Source organism: Saccopteryx leptura, chromosome 4 (assembly GCF_036850995.1).
Source record: "Saccopteryx leptura isolate mSacLep1 chromosome 4, mSacLep1_pri_phased_curated, whole genome shotgun sequence".
Taxonomy (NCBI): domain Eukaryota; kingdom Metazoa; phylum Chordata; class Mammalia; order Chiroptera; family Emballonuridae; genus Saccopteryx; species Saccopteryx leptura.
Window position 1 is genome coordinate 28,008,713 of NC_089506.1, and position 25,786 is coordinate 28,034,498.

Consider the following 25,786-nt stretch of genomic DNA (forward strand, 5'->3'; position numbering starts at 1 on the left):
TTCAAAGTCAGAGTTCCAGAACCAGAAATAATCCTTTACATATTAAAGATTGACTTCTAAAGAGGATAAATATTTTCATACTGTGAGTCATGGAATGTCATTTTTAAATTTGTTTAATTTGTTTGTTTTTTGTTTTCTTATTTTTACTTTCAACCTAGCACAGAGTAGAAGGATTCTGGTTAGCTTTGGGAGTATGATATAATGAACAATCCTTGATAAAATGTCTGATAAACATAGCTTCTAATCTTGTCTCCATCATTTCTCAGCAGCATGACTTACCCAAGTCCCTCAGCTCTATGGAGTTTTCATTTTCTCATATATAAAATGGAGATGCTAATAAAGAATTGTTATAAGGATTAAATGGGATAGTATATAAAAAAGTACCAAGAAAACCAATAAATGTTATTGAAACATAGGGCATTATTATGATTGATGCTTTTAATATTTAAATCTAAACTTGCCTTGAGTTTTTTTTTATTTCATTGATATTACTTATTTTTCTTTTTCATCTTATAGAATGGAATTAACAAAAGGCCATATAAAAAGAAAATAACTAAATCTCAATGCAGGGTCAAGTTTTAATGGAATGTATTGATCTGGCACAATATTTCCCTCAATATTTCATTTTTAGAAGCAATATACATTGAGTATTTACTATGGGCCAAACATTGTTCTAGGCACTGTGTATATAGGGAAGAAACTGCCCTCATAGAAGTTAAATTTATTAGAAAGATCACAAACACTTAAACACGTAAACACAAAATTTAATGTGGTTTACATGCTTTAAGGAAAAATAAAGAGGATGTGAAAATAGAAAGTGACAATAAGACAAAGAAAAGCTATTTTAAATAGAACCATCAGGGAAAACCTCTCAGAGCAAGTGACATTTGAGAAGAATTGTGACTGAATTGCAGGAATAGGCCATGTAGGTGTCTGGGGTGGGGGGTGGGGAGTGGGAGGGAAGTATCCCAATCAGAGGAAGTGGCAAACATTAAAGGCAGAAATAAGCTTGATTTATTCACGGAACAGAAAAAAAGACCACTGTTATAGAACAAAGTGAGATAAGAGAAAAGGAGAAAAGGTATGAGATAAAAGAAGTGGAAAAGCCTGCATCATTGGTACCCTATGGGTCACAGTATGAATAATGGTCAAATATGTAGATTTTGTTCTGAATATCATCAGATTTGAGCTGGAGTAAGATTATTTTAGCTGCCTTGTGAAGGAGAATTGATTTTAAGGGCTCAGGAGTGAAAGAAGGCAGCACAGTGACTCTGGCTATAATTAGACTTGCCATGGTGGAGGCAGGGTGACATGGTAAGATTCAGAATATATTGTGAAGGTGGGACCAATAGGACTTGTTGGTCAATTCTGTATGCATGTGAGGAAAAGAGAAGTGTCATGGGGGTCCAAGGGGGGTGGCTTTATAAAATGAATGAGGAATTATTTTTGCTTTAAGTTTTCTTCTGTAAGATTTTATGTGGAATTGGGTCTGAAGTTTTCTTTGTGTGAAGGTTTTTAACTATAAATTCATTTTTTTTCCCAGGCATTTGCTATTTCATGTAAGTTGTCAAATCTATTGGCATATTGTTTTTCAATAATATTCCCTTAGTACCCTCTGTAGTAATGTCACCTTTCTCTTTCATGATAGTGACAATTAATAACTTCTCCCTTTTCCCTGATCAATCTGTCTAGAAGTTTATCATTTTCATTTATCTTTTCAAATAGCCAACTTTTAGATTCATTGTTTTTCTCTATTTTCTATTACATTGCTTTTCTGCTCAGGCCTTATTTCCTTTCTTCTGCTTCTTTAAGCTTTAATTTAGTTTTTCTCAGTTTTTTTTTTCTCCTTTTTTCTTTTTTAACTGTGGAAGCTGACGTCATTATGTTGAAACCTTTTTTAAAATCTAATCTAATTGTAAAGCTATAAATTTCCTTCTAAGTACTGTCTTGTATACTTCTCAAAGATCTTGATATGTCATGCTTTCTAATTTCAGAGAAACTAGAAAAATATTTTCCAAATATATGGGGGTTTTACAGATATCTTTCTGTTATTTATTTCTAATTTAATTCCATTTTGGTTGGGGCCATTCTTCATGTATGTAACCTGAGGCTCAGAGGATATGCTATATGTCTTCCTTTTGTTCCCATAGGTTTATTCTTGACTCTCCACATTACTTTGTGCTTTGGGAGGTTATGTGTGTAGATTGGAACAATGGGCTCTCTTTTGCCTTTTCATTTGCCTTTGCTTCAGCTTTGATTTTTCAGTGGGGTGCACTGCCAGGAGATTAGACAGAAGGAGGTAAGGTGTATGTGACCAGGGTACTAATTTCCCTAGTACAGAAGCACGACTTCTAGATACTTCCCTTGAATAAACACTAGTCACCATGCTCCACAAAGCTTTTTATGATGACTGTTCTCTCTTTTTTCCTTTTAAGACTGGTCAAGGAATCAATCCTATAATTACTAGTTTCTGCACACTGCAATATCTCTTAGGGATTGTAAATAGCCCCTGTACTAACTTTTCTAAAACTTTTTCAGTTTGAATAAGCCATCTGCTTCCTCTGGCATTCTGACTGATACAGAGAGAACTTTGAATTTTCAAGGAGCTAATAGGAAAAACAAGGTATAGTCTCAATAAAATGTAAAGGTACCAATTAGGTAGCTCATTCCTTTATAGGGAACATATACTAGTCTTTTGAGGCAAGTTTAGTACTGATTACTTTTGTTAACTGGTGATTGAAAACACTCTACAACCTATTATTAAATTTTCTTTAATGTATCATTGAAACAAGTGAAATGGTCATTTATGGCTATAGGGATTCCAGCATGGCAGAAAGAATTCCAGATAACAAATCCATTCTAAGTTCCTGTCTGATTTTGGAATAATTTGTTTCCTGGGCAAAGGAAGCTCTAGCAAAAATTGTGAACTAGGAAGTAATAATACTTCATACAAGAGGTAGAATTCAGCCAGGTAGTTGAAACATGGCATGCATTTGAATAGGCAGAGATGTGGCAGAAGTCATATGCTAACCTGGGATTGTTAATTATTTAATGTACATGCCTATTGAGAACAAGCTTGTTGGGAAAGCCAAACACTTGGATTGTGCTAGAGAAGAATGCTTTGGTTTGCTTCTTGGGAAACCAAAATGGGACTGAAATTATCAAGAAATGTTAGATAGAAATAAAGAGAAATTACAATTACAGGCTGACACAATGAGTAAAAAATTTAAGTCAACAGAGAAAAGACAACGCATTAAGCCAAGAGAAGATCAGCAATGTACTGAGAAGTAGAGTAGAGGTTATAATGAATCAAAAGAATTTAGGTCCTATGTAGTAAGACAAGAAAAACTTTTGCATACTTAGAGTAGTCCCCCCTTATCCCCTCAGTTTGTTACTTATGGTCAACTGAAGTCCAGAAATATTAAATAAAAATCCCCAGAAAAAAATCAATAAGGTTTAAGTTGTGCACCATTCTGGATACTATAATGAAGCCTGCTCCGCTCCACCTGGAATGTGAACCATCCTTTGTCCATTGTATTCATGCTGTTGTCAATTTAAGAACTTTCCAAATGTGTAAGAATTTTTTATAAGTTCATTTGAGCCAAACTGTCGACAACTGCTAGGAAGCAATGTCCCAAAAGATTGAGAAAGTGCTCCAGAAAATGGTAGCTTCACCATTTACTTTATATATCAGAATCAAAGGGAAAGATATAAGGGGGGAGGTACATGAAATTTGTGATAGATTAGGGAAGGAGAAAGTAAGGCAAGGAAATCTCTGGGATTGGATAAAAATTAAAAATGTATGTACTGAAACTTCTTTTACATAGGCAGGAATAAGATAGTATTTAATTAACATGATGATAACAACAATGAGGAGGTTTGTTAGTTCCTACTCTGCTAGGATGCCTGCCCTGAGGAAGGGCCGGAAAAGAAGGTAAGTCATGTGTTATCAGATATGTTACTGTAGATGCAAAAGACAACAGGCTGATGGAGGTAAGCTCTGACCGGTTGGAGAAAAATACCTCCCTAGGACAGGACTGCCCACCATGAACTGCTTTTAGTTAGAAAGATTTACTTTCAGACCATCCTGTGTGGTTACGTTAGGTCTCTGAGTGTGCAGGGCCACCATGCAGGCTTTCCCTGAGCTTGTCAGGTTCAGCAGGTGGCTCCTTTTTCATTCACACTCTATGTGCTGCCTACCCATTAGTCACTTAGCTGCCCTCTTGGTTGTCAGATTGACTGTCACAGTATCATTGTGCTCGTGTTCAAGTCACCCCTATTTACTTAATAATGGCCCAAAGGCAAGAGTAGCAATGCTGACAATTTGGTTATGCCAAAGAGGAGCCTTAAAGTGTTTCCTTGAAATGAAAAGGTGAAAACTCCCAAAATATTACATGTTGAACTTGCTAAGATCTACAGTAATAATGAATCTTTTATTTGTGAAGTTTTGAGGAAAAAATAAGAAACCTGTGCTAAATTTGTGTCTAACCTCACTTCAAAAAGCAAAAGATACAACGACAGTGTATGATAAGTGATTAGTTAAGATGGAGAAGGCATTAAATTTGTGGGTGGAAGATATGAACAGAAGATGTGTTTTGAGTGAAGGTAACATATTGCACCAGAAAGCATTGCTGTATAAAAATATCAGCAACAGATCTCCTGAAACGAATGACCACATTCACATAGGTTTTATTATAGTGTATTGTTACAATTGTTCTATTTCATCGTTAGTTATTGTTGTTAATCTCTTACTGTGCCTAACTTGTAAATTAAGCGAGACTAATGTATTATGCTGAGTACTGTCCAGGAAGCCTTGAAGTAACATTTTAATAGTAAATATCAATGGACTAGCTGAAGAACTGGTTAGGTGAATGCTTCCATAGACCACATATAACTTTCTACAAGAGAACATTTATGGACCGAAATACATGAATGAACACAGGCTTCAGATATTTAAGGTTTGGGGTCAAGAGAGAGACGTACAGGTCAACAATGAGTGGTTATCTTGGAAATGCACTAAAGCGTGGACCCAAGCAAAGGAGTTGTGACTTTATTAATCACTCTGAGGCAAAAGCAGACCAAAAGATAGCAGTGTGTTAGGTGAGCTAAATATTTAAAATCCTTTAAAAAGTACCCTAAATGTGTTTGAAGAGGGTGAATGCTATGAGGCGGAGGACAGAGAGGGTTAACTACTGTGGGTAGCATGCAGCTTCTCCTTTTTGCCTCAGCAGTTCAACTTTGCACTCAAATTGCATCTCCTAGTCACCAGCCCAAGAGCTTTCAGTCTACCAGCCTCATATTTCTTGAAAGGGAAATAAAGACTACCTGTTGTTACTCAAGGGACTCCCTTAAAAATATTAATTCAATACCCTTAGGACATTCAGACTATACTCAAAGAGAGAGAGAGAAAAGAGAGAGAGAGAGAGAGAGAGAGAGAGAGAGAGAGAGTTAGTTCTAGGAGCTTGTTCTTAATAAGACAAGCTTGAGAGCTTTGAAATGCCACTTTAAAGAATACCGATTGATTATATAAATGGCATTTAGCCACTTTTTACCTACAGACATTATGAATAACAATTTTTCCAGTTTAATTTTTATAATAATCTCCTTTTTCACACTGATGTGCTATTCTACTTGAATCATATTTAAAATTCCCTATGTGTGTTGATCTTCTTATGGGCTTTCTAGTCTACTCTATATCATCTGTCAATTTGTCTCTTACTGCATTAATTCAGTTTTAATTGCTGTAATTTCATCATAAATTCTGATGTATAACAGGATATGTCTCCTCTCTTAGCTCTCTTTAGATGTATCCTGATTATTGTTGGTTCTTCACATTTCCATAGAAATTTAAGAATCAGCCTCATTCAAAGTCTAGTTGTGACTTTGACTGGAGTTGCATCAAGTTTATAAATCAATGTGGGGTGAATTGACATCTCCATGATATGTATCTATCACAAATACGATCTTTCCAATTATTTAGGTTTCTTAAATGTCTCTCAGTGGAACCTTATAATTTTTGCTCTCAGGTCTTATACATCTTTTGTTAGATTTATTCCTAAATATTTTACAGTATTATTTGCTATGTTAATATGTTTATTTTAGAATTTATATTTTATTATTTGCTAGTGATGTAGATAAACACAATAGAATTTTATATTTTCCCCTTTTAAGAATTGGTCACTTATTATTATTTTAATAACTGTAATTTTATATATTATATTTTTATAATAAATCTGTTAATTCTTTAGGGCTTTTTATTTAGACAACATCATATCATTTGTAAATAATGACACTTTTTTCCTTTTCCAAGCTTTATACCTAACTTCTTTTTCTAGTTTATTCTATTAGCTAGAAAATTGTATACCAAGTTCATTCTATACAAAACAACTTTGGATGCATTGAAACTTCAACTATCAAGAGAAAAATTTTCATAGATAAAAAGCTGAGATAGAGGTAGAAAACTTTATTTTCAACAAGATATAAAAACTACTAGTCATAAAGGAAAAGGTAGATAAATTTGTGCCTATTAAAATGAAAACCTCTGATACTCAATAAACAACTTAAGAAAGTGAGAAAAAATAACTACAAATAGAAAAGGCTATATGTGCTACACATACAATTGACAAAGGATAGTCATTATCTCTTTAGTGCATAAAGAAATTCTGCAATACAATATTAAAATAGAAAAGTTGGCATTTCATGAAAGAAAAGACATTTATGGCCAATAACCACATTTAGAGATATTCAACTCCATTAATGATGAGGGAAATGTAGTAAGAAACCATAATGAGGTAAATGCTTTACTCATGTCACTGTTAACAAATTTTAGACGTCTGAAGATACCAACTATTAAAAAGTATACAGATCAATAGGATACCTTACTAATTGCTGGTTGAAGTGGAAATTGATAGAACATTTTTTGAAGAAAAATGGTATTATCTTGGCAAGTTGAATAGTTACACATCTTACAAACCCAAAATTTAATCTTCTGGTATATATCCAAGACAAATAATTGTCCAGAATCACCAGAACATGTGAACAAAAAACTTTTACATCTCATTGTTCATAACAGTAAAATCCTGAAAACAATCTTAAGGGAATGAATAATTAAAATATGATATATTCAAACAATGGAATATTATACAGCAGTGAAATGAATCAACCCCATGCATTCACTACCATGTAGATGAATCTTGCTAATTTAATGGAAATTAAAATAAAATCCCAGAATTTAAACAGCATATTTTTGGGGGGGAGGAATTCAAAAACAAGTAAAACTAAAATATATATATATATTGTTTAGGCATATGTATATATTTCTAAAACTATTAAATATTAAAGGGAATAACTGCTACAAAATTTAGAATCATACTTATTTTGAGGTGGAAGAGGAGGCTTCAAAACAAGATTGGGAGGTATGTGTAAATAGATAAAAGTTATTGTCAGAGTTCTAATTATTGGGTTGCATGGTGCATTCATGAATGTTTATTATATTATTAGATTTAATAAACTAAGTATATTAATGTCATGTATGGATACTAATGATAGGTTATCATGACTGAGGATTATAATTAATTCAATTCTGTACACCAGAGGTTCTTAAAATCATATATAGCAAGAACTCTTTTTTTTTTTTGTATTTTTCTGAAGCTGGAAACGGGGAGAGACAGTCAGACAGACTCCCACATGCGCCCGACCGGGATCCACCCGGCACGCCCACCAGGGGCGATGCTCTGCCCACCAGGGGGCGATGCTCTGCCCCTCCGGGGCGTCGCTCTGCCGTGACCAGAGCCACTCTAGCGCCTGGGGCAGAGGCCAAGGAGCCATCCCCAGCGCCCGGGCCATCTTTGCTCCAATGGAGCCTTGGCTGCGGGAGGGGAAGAGAGAGACAGAGAGGAAGGAGGGGGTGGGGTGGAGAAGCAAATGGGCGCTTCTCCTATGTGCCCTGGCCGGGAATCGAACCCGGGTCCCCCGCACGCCAGGCCGATGCTCTACCACTGAGCTAACTGGCCAGGGCGCAAGAACTCTTATAAGCTGGAATTAATTAGTATGCAGGACTTCTCAGGAAATAGAGTGTAAGGATGAAAAGACAAGTACTTGAGTGACAAGTACTGTAGAAACGCACTGATGCCTGGAAAAATACCCTTCCTCTCAAGCCAACTGTGGGCTGTGTCTTTCTTATTTATTGTTGGGAGTAAGATTTGCCAAAATTATCTACTTCTGATTCAAAAGCTCACATCAAACACAATTTGACTGTTTATATGGACCTTAGATTTCATCTACTCCTATGATTAAAAAGATCCTCTGATATTTCTTTATAGCTGCTCGAATTATGTGACCTTTTCTTTTAACCTAGCTATTATAATACTCTTTTCTCAGACTCATCTTCTCATTTGTTCCCCTCAAAGTTTAGGTCATATGGTGATATATAATTTAACTTCGAAATATGACGGTACTGCCTAATGGATTCCCTGGTTAATTTTATTCATGAGGTTGTAACCGCATATTATCCGTTAAAGTATAACTTCAACTCCCTTTTCTGTTGGGCCCTGAAGCACTCGTCAAAGCCACAGTAGGAGGGCAGGGAAAGGGCTCAGGGAAGGTTGGCAAGGCATAGCAGAAAGCCAAGGGTATTTAAGGTGGAAGGGATATTAGAGGTCTTATAAATGAGTAAATTGAAGCAGAGAAAGAGATGAAAACAGTTGCCCCAAATCACTGAGTTAGATGTTGTGGGTAGTGGTAGGGCTAGAACCAGATCCATTTCTTCTGGCTTTAGATGAACACATTTAGTTTACTGGGCTGTTCTTTACCAGCCTTGTGTGCCTATGAGAGGGACCAATTTTTTCCTGTTTCATTCATATCCTGAGGTTTTTAATGTATATCCTCTTAATAATACCTGAGATTCCACTCCACAGGAGAGGTATCAAGTTATTGTTAAATCATCTGTGGAATCTTTTCAGAGCCTGAAAGAAAGAGGTATTTCAGCTCTTGTTGCCAAGGGACACGAGAAGGGTTATCATCAGGTGTCATACATAGTCTAGAAGAGCTTGCTGAGCCTGCTGACTCATTTACAACAGGGAGAAGAGGGCATGATGGCAGGTGGAAAGACAGGATGAAACAACAGATAATAAAGGAAATACTTTTGTAGAGAAAACATGAGATTTCTATAGTACCTCCACCATGAGTCTATTTGTCCTTCTTTAACCTGAATCATACAGTAAATTGACTACCTAGAATATTTAATTTTGTCACATATTCTTCACTTGAGCTTGTTTTCCTTTGTGTGTCTTTCTTTCAGTTGGTTTCTTTGCAGCCAGCCTTTTAATTAAACTCCTAATATTGTACATCTCTTTAAGACCTCCCCAGACTAATTAATCAAGTGTACCAGGAAACTGAAATTCCATCATAAAGCAGTTACTAACGTGTGAGGGGGGGATTATTAAATTACTGTTTTATTACCAAAATTGACAAAGATCAGTGATGAAGAGTGAGTGTGCAGGCGTTGCATAGCAACACGCTCATCTAATTAATGAAGTGACGGTTTTATGCTGTGAAGTAGCAAAAGGACTTGACAAGACTCATAGCTTTGCTCATTGACTCCAACAGCTGCAATGGTGTTTCTTAACGTTTTCACAAGGTTTGGCAGTAACACATTACCCTTGTGACACTTAAAGAAGGGAGGAGGGGCAATTAAATCTTTTTCTACAGTTGGTGAATCCCAATGAAAGACAATGCTGAATACTCCCCTGGTCCCCCACTTTATACAACTATCAATGCCCACTCTTGTGCCCCTCATACTTCAATCAGAACATCTCTATTGTGAATCTTTTTGCTTTTTCTGGGGCAATGTTTTGGGGAGAAGATGGAGAAATCAACAGAGATTGACATTAATTTTCCTGGGGAGAAAAGAACAGTGTAAGGCATTGAAACAGTTTTTTAATCATTCTGAATTCATAAACCAATGGTATCAGAAGTAGAAAACTGGGACTTACTCTGAATGAATCAGACATGAATAATATCAATGAATATTTTTGGAGACAATAAAGACAGGGTCTTTATCAGAAGAAAAGGCAGATGATAATCTGTCTTTGTTAAGATTCTTTTTTAAAGTATCTGTTGCCTGGCTACTTCTGTTGTTTTGCCAAATATTTGGGTCTCTTTGTGATTTAATTCTGTTCAGATAGGCAAAAGGGATCAGATGGACTTGAGAACTGAGTCTCTCTTGAGTTTTGGAGAGTCCTCTGGAGAGCAGATGAGAAACAGCCTGCTCATTTCTGGGATTACAAAATTCCAGGAAAACAGGCTACGGGGTAGTACAAAGGTAATCTTGCTTCTGATATTTCAGCTGTTTTGTTCTTTCAGTATTTCCCCTCCAAGCATCTTCTATAAAATTAAAGAGAAAGAAAAAAGCTGCCTCCTACATGGGATTCCTTGCTTGATATGAGTAGGTCCAGCCTCAGGTCTAAATAAGATCTAACCCCAAGGTTATGTATGTGAACCCTGATGCTGGAAACTAAGGTATTTTTTTTTTTGAAGGTAAATGATTATAAATGTAAATTTTAACTCCCTGTGGGGCTGCTTGGCTGAGAAGGATTTCTGGGCTTGGCACAGCTCAGTGGTAATTATCTAGACTTGAACACAGTTTTTGTTTCAAGGGGAAAGACATTTGGCAGTAACTCCTGTAGGCTTTAAAAGGCCACATCATTTCTTTTTTTCCCAGGGATGCCAAAACCTTCAATTTCCCAACGTAAAATGTTAATGCTCTTTTTTTCACCCATATCCTGGTCCCCACTGGCTCTGAGAAACAAGTATGGCTTTTTCTGGAACCCTCTCGACACAGGGAACTGCACGGCTTACACCCTGGCAGAGTTTTTCTCAGGCCAGCGTGTCATTTGGCCAGCCCAGGTCGGACGGCTTTCAAGTCTCCGCAGCCAAACATGTGTTTCACTTGAAGGGATAAACCAGAGTTGCTCAAGCGAATGATACTTCAGCTTTTTGTAGAAACCACTGAACAGATTCATCTCTTTTTCTTTTTGAGGCAGCAAGAAGAGCAACAAAAGCAGCATCTTTAAGCATTAAGTATATGCCTAGTGTTGTGTTAGCCAGTGCAGAGATATCCCAAACTGGAAGACCCAGCTCTGGACTTTTAAAAGTCTGAGATGTGTTTGGGAAATAATACATGCCCCAAACCAGCAGAGTGTGATTTCAAGGCTCTTTGATTACACGAGTAATCAAAGACTAGTGAAATGTGTGTGTGTGTGTGTGTGTGTGTGTGTGTATAAAAGACAGGGAGGAGGGCGAGAAAGAGAATTGGTGCTTCTCATCTCTCTCCCTTCCTGTTTTTCTGTCTGTCCCTTTCTGTCCCTCTCTCTGTCTCTGTCACAAAATAAATAAATAAATAGATAGATAGATAAAACATTTCTTAATTTTTGTGAACAGAATTAGGGGATATTTCAAAATGAATATAAAGCTATAGAATATCCCCTAATTTTTGTAAGCAGTGTATGTCTCCTTACGAAGCCTGGATTTTTATCCTGAAGATAAGGAGAAATCATTAGATAGTAGTTATAGGATCATTTTTTGAAGAAACCGATATACTTGAACTGAGCCTTGAATAATAGGCAAGATTCAGATTGGCAGAGACAAAGGCCTGGAATAGAAGGAGAGAAGCAGGTATGGAGTTCTCAGAGGTAGAAGTGAGCTCAGCACTTACAGGACCTAACTGGCTGACAGGAGTTTTGGCTCTAATTTCTCTTGGAGCAATCTTAAATGTCTAAAATGACGATTCCAGAGGGGTTTTAGTTAGGGCTGCGAGGAGTTTGACTGGGATCAATGCAAATACATTTTTTTTCTTTAAATTACTTACAATCATTTGATCTTTAGGTACTAAGTTTCCTTTCTCTCTCTCTTGCTTTCTTTTTTCTTTCTCTTATATATTTTTAGAAATATAGATGATCCATGTGTTCACTATGGTCATATAATAATGGTCCATATGTGGTTGCAGACTCTTATATTCATCTATACGTTGCAATGAGCATGTCTTTTAAATAGCTCTGCTTAACACTGCATATAGATATGATGCAATATTTCCTAAGCTCAAAACTATTTAAATGGTTTGTCCTGTCTAGTAGTCTGGCATGCTTGAGATCAATGTGTGTGGTCATAGGGGATGATCCATGACTGAGAGCGGACATTTTGATGGCATCCCTGCATGAGGGCAGCCATGCCCTCAAACCCCTGCTGGAGAAGCAACACCTGCTTCCTGACTTGGTAACGTGATTCTTCAAACCCATTGTTTCTGCAATGAAATGACTTCCCTGGTCATTTAATCCAAGTGTAAGGCAGTTCTGAAAGAACTTCTAAAAATGATTTTTTATTACAGGTTTTATTTGGTCTCAGGAATGCCAAATTTACTTTTCCCTCTCTCTAAAGATCTTTTACACCTTAAAAATTATTCTTTTATCCCCTCTGTTCTACTTCCTCTGATGTCTCTTCCTTGTTTAACTTGGGTCTTTGATGACAATGGTCCTCCTCAAATGCTTAGAGATCTTAAATATGAATTGGCCACATAGGGTTGGAAAGGATGTCTGCAATTAAAGCTTCACATTATTCAACTTTTAATTGGTCTTCCTTTTACCCTTCTTCCCACCATGACCATCTAAGGCGTCTGGGGCTTCCAGTTCCCGAGCTCTCCCTGTGTTCTCTACACGGGCCCACTCGTTTCTTGTTGCTTTCTTTCCCTGCAGTCTCCGAGGACCCAGCTTCCTCTGCTCTGCGAAGGGAGTTACTACTCAGCTTCTTCTTTCTATCTTCAGAAAATCACTGACCTCTCTTTTTCTGATGTCATGTCTCTCCCAAACTGCTTGTCTTTGTAGATTTATGGCTTAGCGGATTCTCGGAAGGAGAAGACGTAAGTGCATGTGTGCAATTTATTTAAGTGAAGGGTACTATTGTTTAAGGACATAAATATTTGGATTTAAAGCCATAAAATCATGTATTGAATATACAGAAAGATACTCTGAGACTGGCGTTCAATGTATAAATGTTTAAAGTCTGTACATAGAGAAAATGTGATCATTTGAAAAGTTCCAGAAATGTGCTCTCTATGGTTGGAAAGGCTTAATGGGATATTTATCTTCAGAAAAGACTCAGTATTGAGAAAGAATCATTGTGGTTGGGTTTCTTGTTCATGCAGTATTTTATTTTGTTGTGTTTTGAGTAGTTCTAAATGTTTTTGAAGCAAACAAAAAGTAAATGCTGGTATTCATTGATTCATTCACAACTCATTCATTCATCTACTAATTTACTTAAACAACAAATATGTATTGAACCCTTACTCAATGCCCTGCCTAAACTACAGGGAAAGAGGCAGATGTAATAGCTGTACACATGTTTTCCTGTTTAAGTATGAAAAAAGCTGTCTCAAATGGTTGGAGGATGACGAGAGTGTAAAAGACTGTTTCCTCTTCAAGTCTAGTATCCTGACCAGTAGCTTCAGCAACGTGTGGACATTTGTTAGAAATGCCAGTTGTCAGGCCCTACCTCCCCTCCCCCTGAACCAGATACTGGGTGATTGAACCCAGAAGCTGGTTATAAAAGCTCTTCATGTGATTCCAGTGCACACTAAAGTGTGAGAGCCATTGCTCTTAAGAGTATAAAAAGTTTCAATTAAAAAACAAGTCTGTTTCTGTATGTGAATCAGAAAGCTGTGTAGTGTTCTGGGTCTGCAAAAAGAAGAAAAGCAATGAAGAGAATGGGTCCTGAATTACCAGTGGTCCATTTGCTAAAATCCATTTGTCCTATATTTGGGCTTAGTTTACTGAAAACAAAGACATGCTATTTAATACCTGTCTTATTGAAGATTTCTATGATTATTTTTTTCAGTTTGTTTTATATGCTTTTGAATCCATTTGCTGGTTGGATATGGAAATAGGAAGACCTTGATATTTTGGTATTTATGTTAGAAATGTAGCTAACCCTGGTGCTGACAAGAACAGATCAGCTCTGACTGTTATCCCCAAAACTATTAGTTTCACCAGTGCCAATGCTCTTGTTACCTTTGCAAATGCCATGGCCAAGGACAATACCGTTCTTAATGTCATACTGATATTTTATTGAAATTCATCCTGTAGCTCTTACTTCTCCTGGAATGAGAGTGTTAGTTAATAAAACTGGATTGTTTCAGTGATAACCTCATATTTTCAGCTTCATCCTTTCGATGATGGCTTATTACCTATGAATTTCTTGTTCCACACCTCTATTTCCTCTTCCTATTCAGCATATTTTTACCAGAAGGTTGATTTTGTGCTCCTGTAAATAGCGTCCTGGGGGATTTGTCCCAAGCCTTTCTGCATGTTCACAGATGCCTTCATGTTTAGATTAGAGCTGTCATTCTGTTACACAGACCACTCGGTTGGATTTGTTAATTATGCGCAGTGACAGCAGCTGCAACGGATGCTTTCCACTGTTTTATGCCTGGGAGGCATCGTGCGGAATGGAAAAAGCACTAGACTTAGTGTCAAAGCTGGATCTAAACTCTCCTGATTCCAGCAAAGCCCACAAAAATGTTTTATCTCTCATTGCCATATTTAAAAAAATTTTTTTGGTATCATTTTATCTCTAAGGATCTTCCATTTCTAATACTCTATGATTCTATCATACAGAGGTCACAATCTGTACAAAAACATTACTCTTGGGATTTCAGCATGAATGCCATAGCTATTTGGGAGTCAGAAATGTAAGTGTGTTGGGAGTCTGAGAGGGTGTTAGGAGGGAGAGATTCAAGGTCAGTTTTTTTGCACCCTTTCCCAAATCCCAGAAGCTTTTGTAGAAACCCATTTCCTAAAAAAATAACCATTATGAGACATCAAGTTCTCTTCATAAGCTCTTAGTTATGTGGGTGGGTTAGGGTTGCAGTGCTACTTCTCTGGTGAATCCAAATACATTTCTAAATATATATTAAGATTTTCCTCATCAGCACAACTCTTGCATTTCCATTCTCCCATTATTTAGATGCAAATAATTTCTTATCGCTATGGCTATAATTTAAAATACTCATTATTTGTGTATTTGTCTTGTCTCATATATTATACTGGAGATCCTATCCAGTATAGGATCTTGAGCCTGTCTCATTTTGGAGACTCCTGTGTTTAGTACAGTGCCTAACACATACAAAGAATGTGCTTACTGTATAAATGGAAGATTCCTTTTATTAATAAATGGGTGAGTGTCATTTGTGTAGTTGTCTATAGTCTGGGGACACTCCATGAATTTATTTGTTGCCAACCCAGAATGAGAAAAGTACAGCTATTGAAAATAAGTGATAGAAATTGTTATATATTTTATCTTGCTGCAGCATCAAAGTATGTAGGTGATCAACACATTTATCTCACTGAATATGGTATGCAATATATACATATTTTGTACATTGACATTGTATCCTGCAAAGTTGCTAAAATCACATAATTTTTCGTGGCTCCTTGGCAGATTTTTTTTTTTTTTTGTATTTTTCCGAAGTTAGAAGCAGGGAGGTAGTCAGACAGACTCCCACATGAACCTGACTGGGATCCACTGGCATTCCCACCAGGGGGCGATGATCTGCCCATCTGGGGCATTGCTCCGTTGCAGCTGGAGCCATTCTAGTGCCTGAAGTGGAGGCCATGGTGCTGTCCTCAGTGCCTGGACAGGCCAACTTTGCTCCAATGGAGCCTTGGCTGTGGGAGGGGAAGAGAGATATAGAGAGAAAGGAGAGGGGCAAGGGTAGAGAAGCAGATGAGTGCTTCTCCTGTGTGCCCTGGCCGGGAATCAAACCCGGGGCTTCCACACACCAGGCAGACACTTGGCAGATCTTTTTAAAGTGAGAGATAGAGAGAATGAGAGACAGACAGATAGACAGAAAGGGAGAGAGATGAGAAACCACAACTCATAGTTGCGGCACTTTAGTTGTACATTGATTACTTTCTCATATGTGCCTTGACCAGAGGGCTCCAGCTGAGCTGGTGATCCCTTGCTCAAGCCAGCAATCTTGGGCTCAACCCAGTGACCATGGGATCATGTCTATGATCCCATACTCAAGCCGGCTACCCTGCACTCAAGCTGGTGAGCCCACACTCAAGCTGGATGAGCCCAAATTCAAGCTGGCAACCTCGGGATTTTGAAGCTGGGTCCTTAGCATACAGGCTGATGCTTTATCCATTGCACCACCGCCTTGTCAGGTGTTTCTTGGTAGATTGATTGTGACCCTATGTACTCTGTTGTGTCATTAGCAAATAAAGAAAATTTTATTTCTTGGTTTGAATATGTGTGTTTTTTTATTAGTGTTTCTTTTATTCACTACCAAAGACTTCCAGGATAATGTTAAATAGAAGTGATAAAGTGATTTTTTGTTGCCTAATTCTTGATCTCAAGAGAAAACATTTAGTCTTTCAACATTACTATACTATTATCTTCATTTTTTACTATAGATGTCCTTTATCAGATTGAGGAAGAGCTCTTCTATTCCTAGTTTACTGAGAAATGTTATTGTGAATGGGTGTTGAATTTTGTCAAATCCTTTTCTTAGAAGTTATCATATGTTTTTTTTTTTGCTTGATCATTAACAGTAAATCATATTACTTGATTTTCAAATGTTAAACCAACTTTACATTTCTGAATGTCTTCAATTGCTCATGATGCCTATATTGCTGGGTTTGTTAAAAGTGTATCAGATTTCGCATATATGCTTATGAAGAATATTGATTTGTAATTTTGCTTATGGCAATATTTTTGTCAGGTTTTGAAATCACGCAAAGCCTCATAAAATCAGTTGGAGAGGGTTCATCTTCTTTTATGTTCTGGAATAGTTTTTGTGTGATTGGTGTAATGTTTTTCTTAAATGTTGAATAAAAGTTACCAATAAAGCTATCAAGTTTGGAGTTTTGTTTATAAAATTTTTAGGTTATAATTTCAATTTTTAAAATTAAACATAGAATGTGCTCACTTCAGCAGCACATATACTAAAATTAAACATAGCTCTATTCATCTATATTTTCTCTAGTGATCTTTCATAATTTGTGTTTTTTTATAGAATTTCTACACAGCATCAACAATGTCTACTTTTTCATAAAGTTATTTATAACAGTCCCTTATTATATTTATATTATTTTAAAAATCTGTATTGTTGATCTCTTATATTTCTAATTTTGATTATTTGTGTTATCCCTTTTTTTGATTAGTCTGGCTAGTGTTTTCAAAGAACCAGCATATAATTAAATTGATAGTCATTATTCTTTTTGTGTTTTCTATATTGTTGATTTTTGTTATTCTATTTATTATTTATTTCCTACTATAGTCTCATTTTCTATTTCTTTAGTGGTTTCTGTAGTGTTTATAATATACATCTTTAACATCACAGTCTACTTTCAAGTAAAATTGGCTACTTTATGTATAATCAAGAATGTTAAAACAGCAAGCTTCCATATGCTATGACTATGTTTTATGTTTTAATATATGTAGATTATAAAACCCATGATATATTATTATTTTTAAACTGGCAGTTACTTATTTTATATATTTACCCTTATTTGTGCTGTTCTAGTTCTTTCAGTAGATCCAAATTTATATCTGGTGTTATTTTTCTTTTGCCTGAAGAAATTTCTGTATCATTTTCTTGTAGTGTAGATCTGATGGAGATATATTTTTTCAGCTTTTATTTGCCTGAAAAGTCTCTATTTCACCTTTATTTTTGAAAGATATTTTTCCTTAGTATAGAATTTTTAGTAGACTGTGTTTTATAAAATTTATTTATTGATTTTAGAGAAAAATGAAGGAAGAGAGAGAGAGAGAGAGAGAGCATACAGGAACAGAGTGATGAGTAGACTATTTTTTCTTTCAGCATTTAATGATGTTTGTGCATTATCTTCCAGCTTGCATTGTTTTCCAAGAAAAATCAGGTAAAATTTTTCTTTGTTTATTTGTTTTTTATTTCTTTTCCTCTGAAAACTTAAAAAATGTTCTATTTATCAGGTTTACAGCAATTTGATTATGATGTGTTTTGATGTGGTCTTATTTTGTTAGTTTGTTTGAATTTTATTGATATTTTTGGTTCTGTGGCTTCTAAGTATTCATCAAATTAGAAAAACAATTGGTCATTTTTTATGAATTATTTTTTCCTTCCCTTTTCTCCTTCTGAAATGCAAATACATGTTTCTTAGATTACTTAATATTGTCCCACATGTCAATCTTCTAGTCATTTTATTATTTCAGTCATTTTTCTCTGTTTCATTTTGAATAATTTCTCTTGCTATGTCTTCAAGTTCACTAATCTTTCTTCTGTGGTTTACAACCAGCTATTAATTCCATATTATGTGTCTTTTATTTTAGATATTTTATTTGTAATCTTTAAAAGTTTCATTGGGTTACTTTAATACATTCTATTTCTTTCCATCTTATATTCATGTTTTCTTCTACCTTATTTGTCTTACGATACATGTTTATGAGAGCAGCTTACATGTCTTTATCTGCTGATTCCATTGTTTATGCCACAGAGTTGCCTGTTTTAATTGAATAATTTTCTACCAGTTTTGGGTCATATTTCTATGCTTCTTAGAATTCTTGGGACCCAGAGTTTTAAAAATTTTATTAAATAGTGTGTGTTGATTGGGCACTCAGTGTAGTTACATAGGAGCAGATAGAGCCTTAGATCCTTTTAAATATTGCTGTTAAACTCTGTTAGAGTGGATCCAGAGCATTCCATACATCTAGTTTATTTTATATCCACTACTAACATGATTTCTTTCAGGACTTGATCTGATGTGTATTATGTGGGTTTTTCCAATTCTGGCTTAGTGGTAACAAAAAGTAGTAAATACACAGCCTTCTACTGGAGTTTTTTGGCTTATTTTTTTTTCAGTGGTTCTTTTTCCAGCTCTGAGTAGTTTCTATTAGGCATGTACAGATCAGTAACCAGTCAAAGACAGAAATGGATCTCTTTGTAAATGTTTTATTTTGCCTCTCAATATGTAGTCACTTCTCTTGGCACTCCACCTTACACATTCCAGTATTGCTGACCACCCTTTGCTCTAATATCTGATTTTGTATCTAATATTTGTATCTAATATTTATAGAGATTCATGAAGACTTCTATCCTGTCCTTAGGTTTCTCTTCCCTGGGGTTAATAAGCTGTCACTGAGCACCTATTGGGTGAATCATAGAACTTTATCTCTCTTTTTTTCACTTATTAAGTTATGTGCTGCTTTTTTACCTATGCCTGAAAACCCAAGATATATTTCATGTATTTTTTAGTTTTTTAGTTGTTTAAATTGCAAAAGATAACTATGGTCCTTCTTATCTCATTGTAGAATGAAGAGAAATTCTTGAATAGAGTATAGATTTTAAAAAAAATTGTGATTAAAAAAAAACCCACATCAAAATAACTGGTTCTTCACCATAGAATAACATTATTCAATAGAATTTTTGAGTTGATCGAAATGTTCTATACCTGCACTATCCTCTACAACAACTTCTTTTAACATGTTTCATCTCATGGCACATGTAAATTACTTACTAAAAGTCTGCAGCACGCCCAAAAATACACTATATTTTTTGCCAACCTGACAAAAAAAAGATATAATCTTGATTCATTCACAAGAAATGGCTATTGTGTTGTCTGTTGTTATATTTTATTTAACAATCTAAGAAACAAAGAGATCAGCACCCTAACTAAATAGTCAGGTATTGCATATTTTAAAAATTGTTTCACTTAAAATCAATTATTAATTTATTAATAATTGCTGCTCTACAGTAACTGTTATCAGACAGTGGCTATTCAAGAGGTATTGAGCACTTGAAATTGGCTAGTGTGTCTAAGGAACTAAATTTTAAATTATATTTAATTTTAATGAATTTAAATAACATGTAGCTAATGGCTACTCTATTGGACAATTCAGATCCAGAGCCTTTAGGAAAATGTTAGCGAGGCTGAAACAGAAAGAATGTCAGTAAAAGTAAGGAAAGCTAGATTGAGAGCAAGGGATGTGTGTTTTTCCTTGTGTTTAAGAAGAGGACAGGACAATTAGCAAAGATACTATGATACAACATATTGAGGGTTAAATCAATAACGGCTTACAAAAATATTTTGGAAAAAATAATGAGGAACATGTGCTAGTCATAGCTGCTAATATTATTTCTCTACTCATCTGAGGTTAAGGTCAGTGATTAAACAACAGATTCACAAATGTGTAGGGATATCTTATCAATTTTAGCTTCCTTTGCCATTTAGCACTGATAGGGATTTCATCCCACTGAGACAGAACAGTTTATGAAGTTTTTGCAGTTCCCCAAATTATATAAGGAGATAAAATTAAGTTAATCAATGACAGAAATTCATTCAGGATGGTAAGAGAACTGGTGTTTTTTCAACATGGAGCAGAGAAGACAAAGGGATCTTATCCAACTTGCTTTTCACAGTTTTCTGCTGTCCAGAGTGATCATCCATTATGATATCAGTCCTTGGAAGCCCTACTACTGAAGCTGAAATATTGAGAAGCCAGTATGTCAGGAATCCTTCCTGTGTGCAATCCTCATGATAATTTATGGCCCCTGGATATAAGAAAGTATAGGAATTTCCTCAGTAAGTTGTACATGTCTGCAATAACCTCAGAGTTAAGGGGTCCATTCTTCTCTTCAGATTTTGAATTATAGTTGAATGTCTGTATGGAAGTTTTATTTTCAGGTTCTCATTCCAAAATGTTCCCTTCATGATTGACCTATTTTTATGAGCCAGACCATTAAAGAAAATAAGAGATAAATTGCATGGTTTTCCATCTGTAGCTACAGTGCAGCATATATAATTCACCAAAAGATACATAAAACACATGAGCCACTGTTAGCCACCGTCAAGATGTCAAACAGCTTTTCTTGCTTGTACCAGTCCACTGTAAGTTTTCATCCGAAATACGGTGGAATTGTGTTTTTCTTTGGAAAATGCTTGTTTTTTAACATATAATAAGTCAGACAGTAGACATCAGTTACTGGATAGTCAGAGAACATTAGAGACTTAAGAGCAGTCCCAAGTAGGTCACAAGGTTAATGGAGCTAGGATAAAAACACTGCAATAAATTCATTCACAGGAGGAATGTGTAAAAATGACAAGGACCTCTTAAACAAGGAAAGCTGTTAGACTTGCAGAACCAACTAGTCCATAGAACTGTGGTTTGGAGGTGGAGAATGGAGTCTTTCAAGTCCTGTGGGAGGCATAATGCTACAGTGCTAAGAGCATAAGCTCAGAGGGTCGATTCCTGGCTTGAATTCCTGGCCCTGGGTACTGGTTCTATGACCTTGAGCTGTCAATAAAAGCAGTATTTCCTACTTCTAACAGTTTTGTAAAAATCAAACTAGTTAAAGTTGGTGTAAACAGAAGCTTATAAATTTAGATTAATGTTCAGATATGTCTGGTGAGACAGCTGGTGCAGGGCTTTTTTTGTGTGGGAAGATAGAGATTCAGGAAGGGCAGGGAGGTAACTCATTCTAAGGCAAGGGAGAAGCAAACTGGGTGGCAAATTTTGTTTAGGGACATAAAAGAAGTATTGGACACATGACTTCAAAACCATATATTGCAAAACAGAGTCCATGTGGACCTATTGCTGAATAGTAATAGATAGACTACAATGAACAACAAAAACAAAAATCCTAGTTTTACTAGACGAATACTGATAGTAAAAGACATGCTTTGCATAACTATATGTTGTGCTTATACCAATGAACACTATTTTCCTCCTTTTGAATTTTGCTGGAATATGATGTGATTAAGAAAAACATAGCACCTTGATTCATGAGACATACCAACGTGAGGAAACACTACAAAGATGTCACACTGTAGTGGCTTTGCAGTCTGTATTTTATCAGGTGAGTGAGTGGTGTTAAAAGATCATCTTCAATACTTGCAGTAAATTTTTTAAAGAGGAAAACGGGGAGCATCACTCAGCAGCTGTGAAGATGTTCACAGTAGAAGTGAGGCTCTTCATAGGATACTCAGAATTGATTTAAGAGAAGAAATTTTAAGGACATCTGGGTTTACCCTTATGGTGGGTGAGGCCACTTATTTTCCCCTTTTAACATCCAGGTTGGTGAAGCCTGAAGAATGGGAGGCTATGGAAGGACATGGTGTCAGCTATACATTAAGGATTCAATAATAGCTACTTCCTTTCTCTTTTCTCTTCATTTCAGAGATAGACACTTACACACGGGTAGTAAAGACAGGGAGAGATATTTTCCTCTAATTCCTATTCTGCTACTCAAGTTACTCCCAAGATCTCCCTTTAGGGAATTTTGGGTAGCTACTTTTGTTTAAGAAGTTGCCAAATTGAAACACATCAAGCTAAGACATCTGAAGAAGGGTGGAATAGTCCAGAGTGTTGAGTCTGTGTTCTGCTTCTGCCATTGTCTAGTTGTATGACCTTGAGCAAGTTGTTTAATCTTCTAAGACTCTGTTTCCTTGTTTTTAAAAGAGAGCTAAATGATCTCCAAGGCCCTTTCCTTCCCTGACATTCTGTGAGTTCCTTTACATTTCACATTCTCTGATTCTGTAAGAGGTTTCTCAGAGAATGCCAGAGGGAGCGACAGGGAAGGTTACAGCGGTTACAGAAGGCTTCTCAGACTACTTGAGGAAGGTACAGGAGTGCTTAGCGGCCACTGCTGAACCTAGTTTGACTAAAATTGAGTGTTATTTGGAGTATTAGTGAGAGCCAAGACTAAAATTATGTGCTGGGCTCCAATGGTGATCCGGGCCCAGCTAAAAACCTCCCCTAACTTGATTTCTTTCAGCTTCATTTAGAGTTGAGCCTGGGACTCACTCAGCTCAGGAAATCTGCATATGACAAAAACAAAACAAAACAAAACAAAAAAACAAGCAAGCAATGATTTGTGTATTTTACTTTTGTGTATAGTAGAGGGTTAGCATTTCCACTGAATAATAATAATAACGATTATTACCATTTATTGAGGGCTTGCCTAAACTAGTCATAAGTTTAATAAGCTTTACATTCATTTTCTCATTTAGTTCTCATTACAACTTGTGAAGTCAGATTTATTGCCTTATACATTTTACAAATGGCAAAACCATAGCTCAGGAATGTTTACTGTCAAAATTCAACAATGAGTAAGTAATGGAGCCCGATTTGAATCTGAATCTGTTCTGACACCCCCTCCCCCAGTGCTGGGCTTTTCCTTTGACCCCTCTCATGCTGGGACTGGAGAGCTAGCCCACTGGCAAGCCACCCAGTGCAGAACATGTCAAAGGACTGGGGCAGTTCAATGGTAAATGAATTAATCAAAAATAATTAAACATCTCAAGCATATTAAATACAAAATAACTAGGACATGGTTGGATCTCCATATGAATTCCTCCTGGATGGAGCACTTTCTGCTGTGACAGAAATAAAATAAAGTCTCCTAGTAATTTGAAGCATATTTAGCAATTAATTCTACATTTATAGGATTTTTTTAAAAAAAACTATATTTTAATTTTTTAAAGTGCCATTTTAATAACCGTGCTATAATTGATAATTACTTTTGGGAAGGGGGTAAGAGGAAAAGAAGTTTTGTGGTATCACAATGTTTAATTCAACAGCTGCAAGTCTTAAATCAGCCGTGTGCCACGAGCTTTGAGCCTATGAGAGTGTAGACAGTCTATAACTAGTGCCTCCCACTGCAAGGTCCTTGGTTTGAATCTAGTCAAAGTTGATTGTGGCTGAAAGTCACCTCCACTTAATAGCTCCTTTGTGGCCTCAGTAAGTGAAATAGTAGGATTATTCAATTTTTATTTATTCTCCAATTTATTTACTTATATTTTCATATGAATAGTATATTGTAACATTTTTAATGATAAATATATTTCATTGCTCTCTCTCTCGGTATACTTCTTTTTAAAGTATGCGTAACTTTTTTTCATAAATTCTATTTGTTGATTTTAGCCAGAGAGGAAAGGAGGGAGGGCGAGAGACATCAATGCATTTCTGTATATGTTCTGACCAGGGATCAAACTGACAACCCCCATGCTTCAGAACAATGCTCTAATCAACCGAGCTACCCAGTCAAGGCCTCTCTTGGTAAATTATATATATTTGTGTGTGTGTGTGTGGCAGAGACAGAGAGAGTCAGAGAGAGAAACAGATAGGGACAGACAGACAAGAAGGGAGAGGGATGAGAAACATCAATTCTTCATTGCGGCTCCTTAGTTGTTCATTGATTGATTTCTCTTATGTGCCTTGACTGGGGAGCTACAGCAGACTGAGTGACCCCTTCCTCGAGCCAGAGACCTTGGGCTCAAGCTGGTGAGCCTTGCTCAAACCAGATAAGCCCACGCTCAAGCTGGCAACCTTGGGGTCTCAAACCTGGGTCCTCCACATCCTAGCCCAATGCTCTATCCACTGCGCCACCACCTGGTCAGGCTCTTAGTAAATTTTTATTGAAGAAGGACATACATATAACTAAATAGTTTATAAATTGTATATATACAGCTGTTTCCACAAAGTGATCACACTCTTGTAACCAGTCCCTAGATCAGGGGTCCCCAAACTACGGCCCGCGGGCCACATGCGGCCCCCTGAGTCCATTTATCTGGCCCCCACCGCACTTCCAGAAGGGGCACCTCTTTCATTGGTGGTCAGTGAGCATCTGCATCCTGTGCTCCTGGAGTACTGTATATGGCGGCACCACAAAGCGCAGCGTCGCTCATGTACAGTACTACTTCTGGTGAAGCGGGACGTATGCATTACAGCTCCGGAAGCATGTAATATCACTTGTTACGGCTAGCAGTGACAAATATGGAACCGACATTGACCATCTCATTAGCCAAAAGCAGGCCCATAGTTCCCATTGAAATACTAGTCAGTTTGTTGATTTAAATTTACTTGTTCTTTATTTTAAATATTGTATTTGTTCCCGTTTTGATTTTTTACTTTAAAATAAGATATGTGCAGTGTGCATAGGGATTTGTTCATAGTTTTTTTATAGTCTGGCCCTCCAACGGTCTGAGGAACAGTGAACTGGCCCTCTGTGTAAAAAGTTTGGGGACCCCTGCCCTAGATCAAGAAGCAAAACATTGCCAGCACACCAGAAGTATTTTCATAAATCCACACGTTCCATATTTATTGTATAAATCTACATTATTTATTTTATAAATAAACAAAATGACTGCACATCCTAATAACTACCCCACACTTCAGGGCAATAATTCTTATAACACCATAGACTAGTTTTGCCTATTTTAGAACTTTACATGAATAGATTAATAAAATATGTACTCTTTTGTGTCTGGTTTTTCTCCCTTAATACTGCAGTACCTTGAGATACGAGCAGACCAACATATGAAAAAATTTTTTAAGATATGAGCTGCAACTCAGTCCCTATTTTTGTTCGAGATCCGAGCAAACTTCCGAGATACGAGTCATGATTCAAGAAGCTGCCGCTAGTTGGTGCGTTGGCGCACGGGTCCAGTATCAGAAGCACAACACCAGCATCTCGTTCTTTCTCACGTGTTACTAGAAGAACCAAGTCAAATCTTGTGTGCTGTGCTCATTCTTGCATCGTTTTTGCATTTTTTACTAACTTTTTTTTGTGTGCTATCATGGGGCCGAAGAAAGAGTGTAAAGGACAGTGGTGAGAAGAAGAAGAGAATGATGTCGACAGAAGTAAAGCAAGAAATAATAGAAAAACATGAGCGTGGTGTATGAGTGATTGAACTGGCAAGGCTGTAGAACTGCAATATATCTACAATTTGTACTATCCTTAAACAAAAGAATGCCATCA